Below are 14,473 nucleotides of genomic sequence, written 5' to 3' on the forward strand. Positions count from 1 at the left end.
AACTGGAGCTAAACTGAAGCTACTTCATCATTAAAACCAAAACTGAGCTTGCCCAAGTGAAAGTTGTAGAATTTAACCCAAGAAGAACAACTTGTTTGGTAGCATAAGGGGAAAAATTCCCAGTAAATTTAATACATCTTGCAAAAAGTTTCTTTCAAAGACTTTCTAATTGAACTTGCTTCAGCTTACAAGTATTTTTTTTAATAGTATGCAAACATTTAAAGCCAATAGGAACAAGGTGTCTCTGCATATTTTACTTCAGAATTGACAACAATACCTATTGAAAAGACAAGTTTTTTTCTGATTTAGAAGTAGGGCCTTTTAAAATAGTACTCTTACAAAAGCTAAACCAAAACACAACTTGATTCTTTGTCCAAACACTTTTAGAAAGCCTGCAGAGCCAACATAGAAAAGGTTCTAAGTCTTAAGAGAAGGTGTTTTTAATCCTTTTAATGAGGCAGCAGTAATTGCCTTTGGGGCTCTCTTCAAATCAGCAATATGCTACCACGCTTGCTGCTCTGCTGGGAAGCTGTGAAGTGCATCCCTGCTTCTCCCAGGGCCTTAATTATTGCTTCCTCTGGTGGCCACAGCCCCTTCTGACTTTTATTAGAGAGCCTTGCAGGGCGGGATCCTGTTCCTCACACAGAGCCACGTGCAGCTGAAGTGCCGCACTGTGTTGGGAGAGGTCTTTGGAGCCTTCACTGGGCACTTGAAACTGTGCAAGTTAGTGACAACTGCTGCCCATGAAAGCTTAAAACCATCACCTGCAAATTCAGCAGCGTTTTTACACACTCAAAGCTAAACAATGACTAACTATTCAGAGAGTACAAATATATTCAGAGCCTGTAAATCCGTGCTAAAAGTGTAATTTCCCTGATGTCTTCTCTGCCCTGGCTCCAAAAGGACAGAATTAGAAAGACAGGAGGTCAGTTTTGAGTGAGTCAACACTGGCTGCAGCTTTTTCTCACTCAAAACTAGGCCATCTACTTGTTCTGGATGAGAGTTTTTAAAATAAGCCCATTCCTCTGCAACTCACTCTAGACACTTTTGTTGAGTCCTAAACATTTCTAAACACTAAGAACTGCATCCTAAATCCTGTTTCAAAATAAAGTAGATCAGTTTGAACCCCTGTACTGACAATGCTGTGTACAGTGCCATCTGAACTTTCCTAGAACAGAGAGATCTTTGAAATCACTTTTGGCATTTGTCTCAGAAATGAGAATATTTGCATGAACAATTGTTTTGGAGCTGCCTCTGCAATGTATTAACTGGAGAAACTACTCTTACCATATCCAACTCTGCAACCCTTCACAGTGACCTTTCCAGCAAAGAAATAATACAGAAAGTATAAAACCAGACTGAGCTGGCCAAGAGTTGCACAGAAGTGTATTCAGAAACACAACTTTTGTCATCTCTGACAACCAAGTACTGTGCAATTTAGCTGAGCAGATTCAAAACCTGATGTACTTGTGCAGTGCAGCCCTCTCAGGGAGTTTTCTCCTTCCTCGGGCTAGGAATGTGACTTTAAACAAAACTACATAGCTGAGTTACGCTCCCACATCACCATTTAAAAATAAACTTATAGCTGACTTTTGGTAAACTAATTTTCAAAACTTTTCTGTTGATTGGTATGTATTAATCTCTCAGATAAGTACTATTCTGAGATTATAGCCATTTACATAATTATTCATAATTAGCAGGGCTATCTGTGTACTACTTGTTATCTAGGACTTTCTGTTGATTACATGTATGCTACAAAGCAGATCTCAAAAATAGAAGCTTCCATTTAATCTCTTCTGCATTACACAGAAATATTTGGCACTTGTTCATAATACATTAGCTTCTAAGTAACATAATAATAGAGCTAGCTGTCTGACTCAGGGCTATTTCTGAAGCTGCTAATTTGATTTTTTTCCAATAAACAGAAAACTTTCCCCATTATGTTGCTTTTCTGCTTGCAATGAATTATCCCAGATTGCTACATAACTAGATAACACGATAAGACAAATTTTGTTTGTTTCCTATAACCTTCATTCAAAGCATCCACTACATACCATGACAAATGTAAAGTGATTTTTTAATAAACATAGTTTATGCTTTTGACTGATTTATACAGCAGTAATACATCTTAGGTAGCAAAGGAGGAGGTGTGTATGCTCAGGGGGCTGCACTAACACAAATCTACAGACAGGGCATGCTGACAGCTGGGCAGTAAACACTCAGGGACATGATGTGAGCAGCTCATTGCATGGCTGTAGCTGTTCTAGATTAATATTACTCTCACAGATATATTTACTGAGTCTACAGAAAGAGTTTTACCCCATAGCTAAGGAAAAAAAAATCCTGTTTTGCAGTCATTAATAGTTGGTGCCCATAAAAGTTGCTAGTATAGCAGATAAATATTGTAATATCAATAACATGTTTCTAGTTTAATTCACAACTGTAAGAGTAATTCATAACTGTAATTCTAGAGCTGCATACATTCTGTTCCTCTCTGGCCTTGCTCCTGAGCTCAGTGGAACAGTTTCAAGGAGACATGAGTGGAATTTTTTTCATTTTGTGCCTAAAGAGCCAGACAAACAGAGCTGAAGGCTTTTAAAGGAATAAAACTGAAAGTTCTCTTGTTCAGTAAGTCTTGTCCATGGAAACTTGCTTGATATTTCACAGTTTCAGATATAGGTTTTGGTGTCATGATTAGCTTTTCCAGACTCTTTCAGAACATGAAAGGCTGAATTTAAAATTGAATTCATGTAACTTTACTTGTTTTTACCGTAAGAACTAAACTAGCAATCATACACATTTTAGTGAATGTGTTGCTATGCAATAGTCTTGACCTCACATTTCTCTCAGGTAAAACCTCTAAAATTAATGTGTATTTTGCCAGTGAGAATGCAACTTTACCTCCCATCCCCACCCCTAAACTGTCAAAGATCAAATAACTCCAGAGTTAGTAGCTCACTAAACAACATAGATTGCATAAACAAAATGTTTGATTGGTTCCAGTTTCTCACAGATGAAACTCTAAGGCTGCTTAGTGGAGAGCAGCCAGATTGTGTGCAAGGACTCATATTTTGCCTTTTAGGTAGCCCCAAATTATAAATGTGCAGTTCCTCATAAAAGATTAAACTGTCATGAATAACCTCTAAACATACTTCCTGATTTATATGCAGCTGATATTACAAATGCATTTCAATAATAAAATCCAAAATAATCTGAGAATTTACTTCAATTTGCCCATGCCACATCTCAGAGGTTTTTTTGCTACAACTAAACTGACTTTTCAAAATATGAATCTGAACAATTCCTGCTGGAGGTTTAGTGTTATTTTTGTCAGCCCCTTAGGGAGCTGAAAGAAATGGACACTGAAAGATAGTTTTCCTGCCATGCACTTCCAAGCTGACCAGGCTTAGTGAATCCAAGAGATGTAAATGAAAATATTCTGGTACTGTGATTGATCCAATAATCATCTCCTTGGGTGTCAGAGAATCCACTAGACAAAACCAGCAGCCCCTCTGATTACCACCTCATTGGGGACAATCCAGATATTGGGAAAGAAATTCATTTGTGTGATGAAACAGCAGAATAATGGTGACAATGGTAGTAGCAGCAGAGGAACAATGGAGAGTTGAGAAACAATTTTCCTGTAGTGAACACTTTTCAGTAAAAACCTTTCCCTGTTAATATTGCTAGCAGAGTCCAGCTCCTGAGGACAGTGGGTTAAAAATGCATAAATATACGACAACTCATATTTGTGCAACAGTTACAAAGAGCTTTCAGTTCTGCTGTCCATACTGCTCCTCTGGTGAATAAGGACTTCAGCAACCAGATTTAGAATCCTTAGTAGTTTCATCCAAAAATTTAAACTAGTAATATTTAAATAAACACCTTTCTTAGTTTCATCTTTCATATCTGCTTTCATGGAAGGAAAGCAACTAATGACTGCTACAGACATCTTAATAACAGATTTCATGGGATGTCACATAAGTCATTCTGATTGCTGTTGTCTGAAATAGCAGTACCACATCTTCATCCCCAAAGTTATTTTCAGAAAGACCAGTCATCTGCAATTACAGCTGACAATGATGTGAGATGCATATGTAACTTCAGCTCTTTCCAAGTCCCCGGTTCATAACTGGAGTACCCTGAGAACTTCCATGTTTGTAACAAGCTGAGAACATTTCTCTTGCTGGGCATGAGGATTCAGTGGGGCAGTTCAGTGACAGGAGGGAAAGAATATTAGATTTCCCACTTCCAATTCCCAAAGACTTCCTTTACACATTTTTTCCTACATTTCTGCTTTTAGTCCTAGAAACTGCAAGACAAAGTAGTAATATAAATATTTAGGTCAGTTTATGCTGCATGGGTCCTCATACTGACATATAAAGTTGCCCAGACAGGCCATGAAGCAGGGAGAACCTAGGCTGCAAAACACAACCACCCATCAGCTGCCCTGGAATTCTCACCAGGCTGACAGGGAGATCCATACATTTCTGTGAGGACAGAAACATGCACACAGCAATCAAGCATCTGGAGATGGGCAGTGTATGTTATGAAGGAAGAAGAAGAATAATAGATGGAAGTTTCTTGTTAGAGGAAGAAGAATGCGTGCCCCTAGGCTGCAATAAAGAACAAGACATCCCAATTCCCATTGTCCTTAAGTAACCACTGCAGCCATCTCCACAGACAGCATCTTTGTGGCATTAATGTCATGCTATGCAGGCCTCCTTCTCCCAGCTATACAGACAAAGCCTTTTAGTTGCAGGTTTGGTCACCTATGATTTCAAATATAGGTCATGTAAGCAACATTAAGCTCTCAGAAACCAGCCTATTTGTGTGAAGGGCTCCAAGAAGTGCTTAGTTGGCATAATTCAATTTCTTCAGTGTTGTATCAACAAGAATTCTGCTAATAAAATACAAAGTAGCCTTCATGGTATGAAAAAAAAAAGAACTTATAAATGATTCATTATTTTTTTAAAAGTGCCTATATACAAAGAGATCAAGACAAAAAATCTCTTGTAGAATGTTTTTTTTTAAGAGTCAGGGTACCATTATTTCAGTAATTGTGTAGAAATGTGGAAGAAGTTTTTTTTGTTGTAGAAAATGTCTTATGAAAAAGATCCTTTCAGGCTGGGAAGGGAGTGCTGGATCGTAAGCCATGTTATGCAAGCCTGCTGCTCCAGCAGCCAAAACCCTGCCCCATCAATTGCATAACCAGCTCCAAGGGAGATCTTTACGGAGGAGCCTCGATGGAAAGTCAGCAAGTTACCAGCCTTCCCCAGGCAATAAACAAGGCATTTACTGTCTCTTGGCATTTACTGGAGCCAATTGTGCACAATTTGATTTTTTTTCCCCCTTCTCATTTCTCAGCGTAAACAAAGGAACAACTTACAAAAAACCTGACACTGGGCAGACTGTCTCCTGTTGACACCATTCTGGTCTGGGAATCATATTGCCCCTTTGAAATGCTGAACAAGCCTGTAGGCTGCTGGTACAATTCTGAAAGGAAGTGGGAGAGGCAAAAGCAAAACAAGATGCTCCACAATGGAATGCACAAAAGAAAACCAAATATTTCAACCAATATTTAAACTCCTCAAATGTGGGACAAAACCTACTGATCTCACTCTTAACAACTGAAGCCACTAGAAAAAAAAATAAAAATAGGGCTGATCTATACAGACATGAAAAAGTGTCATGCTCCCCTAGAGATCAAGAGACACCTTACACATTTATTTACGATGTTTCTGCTGTACTATTGTATTCTCTCTAGATTGTAGCTCAGTCCTGTTACAGGGCATGCCAAACTTTTGCCAGGTCTACACAGAGTAATAGAGCTGAAAAAACAGCACAACTTTCATTTCCCATGTAAACCTGCTTTGCCTTGAGTATTAATATTTTTCTTCCTCATTTGTCAGTGCTGCACTCCCAGAGCCTTCTGCACATGTATTGCTCTCATCTTTACTGGTCTGTGCACTGATTTAACATGCAGGATGCTGCACTGTTGCTTTTCCTTATAGTAAAAGGTAAAAGGAGAAGGAAAGATCCAAAGTCTAAGTCTTGAGAGCCCATTGGGCAAGTCTGGTCAGGGGATTACATTTTACATAGCCAAAACCATGCAAAGGACACATATGAATATCGTAGTTTCTGAGCACTTCCCCCTCTTCCTTATTTCTTTTTCGTTTGTCCTTTCAGTATCATTCAGCTTGGAAAGGATTGGAGGTTTCACTCAGACCTCAGGTTGAGGCTATTCTTAAGAAACACAGTTTTGTCAATAATCTTCCTTCAAATCATTCAGCAGAGCTGAAACAACTCAGAAAAGACCTGAGCTACAATTCTTTTATAAAAAGCCTAAAGCAAAAAATCATACCCATATCTAAAGAAAGCAGCTGCAGTAATCCAAAAGAAAAATTTACTCAGCATTCTCACACAATTACATGTCACATTTGACATGACAAAATCAGCCACCATCCAAAAGACCCTACCCAAGTACTTCTAAGTCTCTGTAACTGTAAAAAGCAAAGCAATGTTGCAGGTTGTAATATAGAACTCAGCAATCAAAGACCTGTGCACTAACAGGAAAAACTAAAAAAAAAGCCTTTATGTTTTTGGTTTCTAGGCTTCCTTAGATGTATAACATTAAAACTGATTAAGTCCACAATTAGCACAAATCCCCCCTTCTCCCTTCAATCAGATTGCACAACAAAAATGATTGCGCAGCCCATCATAGATATCTTAAAGATTCCTTCAATTATCCTGGTCATAGCTCAATATGGTTTTTATTATAAACAACTAGATAACCAAATGCAAATATAAAAATGATGAGATTAATGATGAATTAGAAGAAGCAATATTACATGTTATACACAAGGCACAAGCCAACTGTAGGAACTGTCATTTCTGACTATCTACAATGCAAACCAGCTCTGGGTAAGTAACTTTTTCCCCTTCACAATTAATTTTCCTATTAAATTAATTATCATTAGTCAGAGCATTGTGATCTTACCTTGGGCACACAAAGAATTCCCTTTACTTTGCAATTTTATTAAGTTGACTACTCTAATTTCTTCCCAGTTGCTTAAAATCCAGCTGCTTTGTTCTGAGATGTTAAAATCCCCCTAAAAGAGCGTTTTGACCATATGTGTTCCCATAGTGTTCTAAAAGTCCCATTAAACAATGACAAAATTAAGTAATGCATGATGGAGCTTACCAAAGTAAGGCCTTTTCAGCCATCACCTTGGCCCTCACATTGTTTTCTAATTATTGCCTGTTTGAACTTGTGCCAAACAACACACCCTTTGCTAAGCATCCGTTAAAACAGTAAAAGACTCAGGTTGTGCAATCCCTTTTAACTCTGTCAAGCCAAATAAATATTGCCTGGACATTATGGAGACACTTCAGGAAACCAAACTGAAATGTGCTCATAATATATAACCTGAGCTGTTTTCAATTAATAATAAAAACTTCTGGCAGAAGGGTAGTGCTCCAAAAGCATTTGTTTTCCTTTGACATCAATAAGAAGGAGCCAGTTAGGCACTTCTGAAAATTCCATTAGGTAGGTATCTGAATATTCAGTTACCAGAAATATATTTATAGCCAGAATTTTCAATGAGCTAGAGTGGTCTGGATAAATTGCATATTTACAATCCATTGTGGTAGCTAATGCTGTGGATTATACTTTTGAGAAGAGACACACATCTTCTGAAGCAAAGGATACCCAGATGTATTCTCTGCATGACTTTAAAGAAGCCAATAGAGATTGTCCTAGTGTAACATATAAATTACTCATGTTTTTGATAAAAAGGATTGTATTCCCAGGGAACAAAAGCACATTAGGGCAGGTGCATACAGATACAGTCAGGCTACATCAGACATAAGGAACCTGTGGATCTTATTTTTAATCTGCAGTATGACTTTGAACCTAATTATCTCCACAAGCTCAACTACATAGGCTGAGTTTATTTTCCATTCAGGCACTTCCAGTGAAACAAAAGAAGTTACAAATGCATCTACTTACAGACAGGATTTTCTTAATGGTTACAGTCCAGGTCAACTCCCCAAGGTTTAGTTATTTATTATTAAATAGGGATTAATAAATTATTGCAGATACAGTTTTTTTTTAAGCTTAAGTATGTTTTTAATGAACTCTGTCAGTGATTAAGGAGCAATTTGAATTAGGTAGATTAATCATAGTTATAAACTCCTAAGAGCAGATAGCACGTAGATTTGTGAGAGAACATTGTGTGCTTGTCACCAACTACTACTTATTTTGTTGCCAGTGCTGCTAGTCTTCACACCCTCACAGTGTCAGATTTCTATTCAGTTATAAAGATACACCATGACAAATAAATTTGTGTAATTCATAGGGGACAATACTAGTGGTTAAGGCAACTGTATTTTACCCTGTGTGTAGAAGAGCATTTCATTTATTGTATATACAAATATATATTACATATATATGTGAGATACATGTATATAACATATTCTGTTTGGAATAGGGACAATACTATTAAATACTAATAAAAGGACTAAAAGCAGGCTGACAATAGATTTTAAACATAACTCCCAACACCTGCAGGTTACCAGGTGATCCATTCTTGGATCATGCCTTTTATACTCATGTAGGCAATCTAAAGAGTTGTGCAAAATCCTTACTGCCAATAACTTCATAGGATAGCAAGTTCCAATAATGATGTTAAATACGTGGTTTGGTGGTCATATTGAATATTCATAACACTGACTGCATTACAAGAGATGTAGGAAGGAAGAAGGAAGGACACAAAAATGTAAGGTTAAGACAGAAGCCATCCTGAAAAGCAGCAAGTCACAGGAAGACCTGAGGGTCATTGCCACTAGCACAGCCCAGTTCTTTGTGCAGCTTTGCAATACAAAGGGTCTGCAATAGCCACATTAATAATTGGATTACTTCAGCAGGTCTTTACAATGGATTTCTGCATATTTCTACACAAGAATATCAAGTAGAAACAACACTCAACATCTGAAAATGTTTGGAAAGACAGCTTCTCTTCAGCTATAAAAATATTTTGGAAAGTTTATGGCAGAACAGTGACACAGCAGGACGAAGGTTAACAAACCTCACTTTTGTCAAATAAAATTTTGATAGGTGACAAATTCTAAGCACAGATATCTACACAATAGAAAAAGTGCTTTTCAGTTCTGCTGAAAACCAGAAATGGATGCAAGAAAAGTCAGTATTTCCTACCAGTGAGGTTCCACTGGTTTTGATACACATTTTTTTATCAGCATGGGTGACAGAAGGATCCCTCACCCAGCCACTTACTCATCATTAGATGGGTCATCCTGGCATCCTCTCTCCTAATTCTCTATCTGCAGCATTTAATCTCCCAGGATGCAAAAAGCTGAACCCTAGGACAACCATTCAGATTATTAGGTGAATTACAATTGCCTGTCATCCACATGTCAGGCTATACAATCTTGCTTGGCTATAAATTGTATTGAAGTGCAATATAATTCTATTTATTAACTACACAACAGCATGAGACTAATTATGAACATGGTAGAATGCTCATGGCTTCTGCAGGAGCAGGCACGGGAATTCCTTGAATAGTAAACATTTAGTATTTAAAAATGTACTTCTGATTTACAATTAAGTACATGTAATGAAGAAGCCAGAGTTAAAAATAAGTCAGAAATTTGCTTGGGATTCAATATTAACAATTCAGTTTCTAAGCTGCAAAATTCAAGCCCATTCACGCTTTTAGTGGGATTATTTAAATTTCTTAACATGATCTACATAGAAGGGCTGGTGTGATCAAGATTATTCTGTTAAATTTAATGTTTTGCATAATGAATGCATGGCATACCATTTCCTATAAATTTAAAATGTGGAGAACTATAGATAAAATAGGTTAAAATTTGTTGACATCACCTGCACAATATGGATATTTCCAAGATATATTCACCTTAAATTCTCTTTGTTTTGACAAACAGTAGCACATTCAAGCACAAATTTTAATAAAGCAACTCATTATAGTATTAAACTGCCAGACCAGACTTTCAGCAGATGGAGTTAATTAACAAATGTAGTGCACTTCAACAGGCAAAGAACATCTAAAAAAGTCAGAGTTAAAAGGAAAATGGTAATACACGGAACATTGATCAATTCCATACCATTTGCTAATTGCGTTAGTGCTAAGAGATCTTGTCTTCCCCAGGTTTACCTTGATGACTAAACAAGCATATAATCTGTGAAATTTATACTCACTCTGCTGAGAAACCCCAATGGCTTTCTGCTGGAAACCTTTTCATGGGCTATTTCCTGTTGACTTGCTCTGCTTAGGTATCTCGCTAGTTTTCCTTGGCAGGATTTTCTGTTGCCAAAAGACTGGAATGTTGAGGCTCTTACACTGACATGCAGGTTTTCTATGTGTGTGATCTCCCCATTTTACACATCCTGGCTGTTCTGAAAATGCCAAATGAAATTGAAATGCTGCAGAGGAAGATTATTTCCTTCCCACAAAATATATGAGAGATGTTTTGTGTCTGCAATTCTGTGTACCAACTAATGTACACCCATTAAAGCAACATGCAAAGATGATCCTACCAAAACCCGCTGTGGTTTAATTATTCCTGCCCAGAAACACGTCACACTTCTCAACCCAAGTTTTGCTGCACTAACTTTAACTTCCTTAAAGAGTTTAGAAACATTTCCACAATCATATCCAAACATGCACTTCCATAGACAAAGTCATAACGAGAATGCTCTTCAGTGTTTTCAAATTTATTATAAGCTTAGCTTAAAAAAATTCAGCTTGACTTCCCCCTTGGCAAATTTGCAGCTTGGTTGCTGTGCTTAAACTGAGTGAAACCAGTTAAGAGACTTGGATGCATCCAGAGGAACTTAAGACAGGCTGGTGGCTTGAGTCAGCACAAAGCTTCTGAAATTCAACAACAACAAGTACAGGGTCCTAATTCAACAAGGGCAAGAGCAGGATCCTACATTTGGGATGGAACAACTCTGTGGAAGAACACAAAATGTGGAGTGTCTGGCTGTGAGCAGCTGTGCTGGGAAGGAGCTGGATCCTGATTCCCAACAAGCTGAACAGAAACCCACAGTGTGCTCCAGCAGCCAGGATGGCCCCAGCACCCCGAGCTGTGCAGATCCAGGGAAGGGATTGTCCTCCTGAGCTGTGCAGATCCAGGGAAGGGATTGTCCTCCTGAGGTGTGCAGATCCAGGGAAGGGATTGTCCTCCTGAGGTGTGCAGATCCAGGGAAGGAATTGTCCTCCAGCACCCCGAGCTGTGCAGATCCAGGGAAGGGATTGTCCTCCAGCACCCCCAGCTGTGCTGGCAGGACCAGGCTGCAGATCCAGGGAAGGGATTGTCCTCCCTGGACCTGGCACTTGTTAAAGTCAGAGCAAAGAGCCCTGACAGCTGGGAGCAGCAAGGCTTTTGGGGAGACTGGGCAGCAGTTCCCCAGCACCTACAGGGAGCTGGTCAAGGAGACAGGAGCAGGCTCCTCACAGCAACATGAGGTGCAAGTTGGAGAGATAAAAGACAAATTGAATCAAGAGAGAGGCAGATTGATTTGAGGACAGACATCTTTGGGTCATGAGCACAGCTAGGCAGTGGAACAAGGGGCCTCGTCTCAGTTCTTGGAGATTTTAAAGGCCCAGCAGAGTAAGGCTCTGAGCAAGCTGATCTTGTAGCTGACCCTGCTTTCAGTAAGAGCCTGGACTAGGTAATGTCCTGAGGTCCTTTCTGACTCTAATTGATCTGAGATTATATTGCCTTAGTAAGCAAAACTGGGCCCTATCTTGCACTAGTTGTTAACCAAATGTAACAGCAGGGACAATAAAAGAAATTTAAAATCTTTTATTAAACATGCTTAGAATTCACAAAAGCATTCACTGCAAAGCATATAAGGAACATGAGTACTGAAAAAGCCAAAGAAAATTAAAAAGCCCCATGCTAATATTCATATTCATGGAAGCAAGAATTTCCATATAAAAATTCTCATATCTACACATGAGGAATTCCTTTTCTTCTACACCTCTTATTGAAAGGGTGTTCTGGAAAATTATCTTGGGGTCTGCCACACAAGCTTGGAGCCTTATTTTTGATTCAATAACAGCAGATTTTCACAGTTACTGCGTTTATGAGGAATCTTGAATCCTAATTTGCATATATTCAGCTAAAAAAACTACCAATACAGAAGGATCTCTAAGGCCACACTGCATTTTGCTTACATAGGTACATCACTATTCAGAGACTCTGCATAAGCATTGGAAGTTAAGAGATGTAAGTTACTGTAGATGGGGAGAAAAAAATATCAAAATAATTTGTTTTTATGCTCAGAACTTTACAAGCTCTGAAAAAACATGGATTTTTAGATTGCCTTGATTCTACAAATGAATTTCTATTCTATTTTCCAATTCAAAACCTTATGTTTGCCATTGAGTAGGCAAACAATGGGCCAAACAGAACTAATGTACAGAATCATAGCAAACATCATCAGCCTCTTCAATAATACATTTAGTGGAAAAAGTTCAGCCATGGAGACAATGTGCTCCAAATTTTAGAAAACCAAACAAGCATGTAATCCTGTTAAGGTCAGCTGAATAACATCTGTGGAACTGGAAAGATGGTCTGTGATACTCAAGCATAATTTTAGAGTATTTAATAGACATTGTTAATGAAATTCATGAAGCTATAAGCTTCCTAAGTAGCAATTTCACTGTTATATGGATTATTTCCAAAGATATTCTCTGTGCCAAGATTTTTCTTTAATTCCTGAGCTATTTTTTGAGGGAAAACCGTTCCAGTAAATAGATTTCAATGGGAACTGTGCATCCTGCTCAAATAATGAAATCTGATCCCCAGGTAATGTGCAGTTTTCCCCAGTGAACACTTCAGTTTACCCCATGGAGAAGCCAGCTGGGAAGGTTCTGGGGCACTACAATGAATGACTTCTTCCAGACCATATGCTCCCTGCAAGACCATATGCCCTTTATGACAGTCCCAGATTAACCCAGTTTGGGTGAACTCAAACCCCACACATGCCACTTTTGTAGGCAATAGGAATAACTGAGAGTCCTCTTCTCTCTCAAAGAAACCGTCCACTATGATAACACCCCCCTCCAAAAAAAACCCCAAACCTACCCCCTCCAAAATGCACCTGGCACCAAAAAATAAGATGTGCCCACCCAAAAAGTAAGCTCACACAAAACTTTTTTTTTTTTCTTTTTTTTTTTAAGTATAACATACTTTCATTGCAAAGAGAAAGGAAGAGATTTACATCTTTTTTTGGTCTAGGTGAAGCAAAGTCAAGAGTGGATTTGCTAGAAAGATTTGCTTTATTAAACTAGTTAAGACACAAACCCCTACATTAGGACATTTACAAATGAAATCCAAGCTGTAGACCAGTTATGATACCTCTAGAATTCAGAGAAACATGCCTGCCTACAAGTCTTTTCATCTTCAGATCCACAAGCAATTTCGTTCCATGAATGAAATAAGTGGTATGTTTCAATATTCCATTTGTGAGTGCATTGGCTCTTGCAACTTAATTAAATGCCTCACTAACTTCACACATCCAAGCATTTCTGCATGGCTGCCTCATATTAAACAATTCACAAGAAACAGAAAATATCACAAAACACTTCTGTAATCAGATATGGCATTGTACTATAAATTATTCTCGTGTTATAGAATCTGTGCCAATAAATACAGAGGCAGCTGGTAGAGAAGCCTTTATGGTTAAATGGACCATCATCTCTTTATCACTGGTTAAGCAGAGGGGAATTCCTGAGGAGACAAACACTTGTAAGAAGCTTACCTCCCACTGCCAGGCCAGGCAGATTAGCAGCACTCTCAGTCACACCGAGTCACCATGGCTGTTCCCCTGTGGCCGGGTCTCCGTGATTTTTGCATGCATGAAGCCATTTATTGACACACACAGCTCAGTTTATGTACCTTTTCAGCTGTAGCTAAAAATAGCACAACCATAACATTTATGTAACTAAGTTACATTGCTTAATCAAAGCCTCCTACAGAACCGTGCAGGCATGGAGGGTCCTGCATAGTTTCTGCACGCTAAGCACATCGTACCAAGCACACTGTTAACTTCTGCATGCCTCCTTCAGGGCCCTGCTTTCCTTTGCCAAGGCTTATGGCTACTGTGGCTAACACACCCACTTCTGTCACGAGCTGAGCAGTGCTCTCAGTCCTCCTCTCAAGCTGTATTCCCACATTCCCTCACTTTTATGCAAGCTTTCTGTTGCTTGCTGGTTTTGTATTTTAAACCCACAACAGCTTATTCTAATGGAAGGGGTTCCCATCCATGGCAAGGGGTTGGAAATGGATCATCTTTGTGGCCCTTCCAACCCTAACCATTCTATGACATATTCAAAATAAATAAAAAACAAACAAAACAAAACCAGAAACTCAAAAAATCTCCCCAAAAATATGCTTGTGTACCAATGCTTCAAGTAAGCAA

Source organism: Vidua macroura, chromosome 11 (genome assembly GCF_024509145.1).
Source record: "Vidua macroura isolate BioBank_ID:100142 chromosome 11, ASM2450914v1, whole genome shotgun sequence".
Taxonomy (NCBI): Eukaryota; Metazoa; Chordata; class Aves; order Passeriformes; family Viduidae; genus Vidua; species Vidua macroura.